This window comes from Crocuta crocuta, unplaced genomic scaffold (assembly GCF_008692635.1).
Source record: "Crocuta crocuta isolate KB4526 unplaced genomic scaffold, BGI_CrCroc_1.0 scaffold440, whole genome shotgun sequence".
NCBI lineage: Eukaryota > Metazoa > Chordata > Mammalia > Carnivora > Hyaenidae > Crocuta > Crocuta crocuta.
This window is the reverse complement of record NW_027527457.1, coordinates 720,677-721,221: the sequence shown is the minus strand read 5'-3', so window position 1 is coordinate 721,221 and position 545 is coordinate 720,677. Positions and strand designations below refer to the sequence as shown.

Genomic DNA, 545 nt, shown 5'->3' with positions numbered 1-545 from the left:
CCAGCTAGGAAAAGTTGTCTCCAGATTCTGCCTCCCTGATTTCCATACCGTCGGCATCCAGGAAGAAGCCGCTGGGGGGAACTATGCCAGCACCCTCACGTCCATGTCTGGAGAGGACCGAGGGATGAAGCAGGGCACGCCCAGGGTGGGAGGGTCACAAGCTCAAGACTGACACATGCTCCTCTCACCCGTGCAATGAAGAAGGCTCTCCTCCGGGGCTGGGGCAGGAGGTGGGGGCAGGGCATTACACAGCAAGAAACAGATTCGTCTGGATCATTCCGTGCATGCATCATATGAGGTAAAGCCAGGAGAGGTGTAGGTGTACAGTGTGAGGTGGGGGGGTGGGCTGGGGGAGATGAAGGCTTGAATAACAAAGGAGTCTCATAAAGGATAAGCCCTGCATGGTTGCAGGTCTCTGCCTATTGGATCCAGACAGAAAGCACAGTCCTAGCATTAAACTTCAGTCCAAGGCACGTTGCTCACTTCCCTGATGTTCCAGCCACCCTCCAGAGGCTACCTGGGGTTGCTGGCAGAGGGGCTGGCCC

At 56.5% G+C, this 545-nt stretch overlaps 1 protein-coding gene across 1 annotated transcript in view; it reads right to left on the bottom strand.

Annotated features, from left to right (window-relative positions):
• Window positions 1–545, bottom strand: part of NHSL2 (NHS like 2) — an 80,117-nt gene that overhangs the window by 79,231 nt on the left and 341 nt on the right. The gene's annotated exons all lie outside the window — the stretch shown is intronic.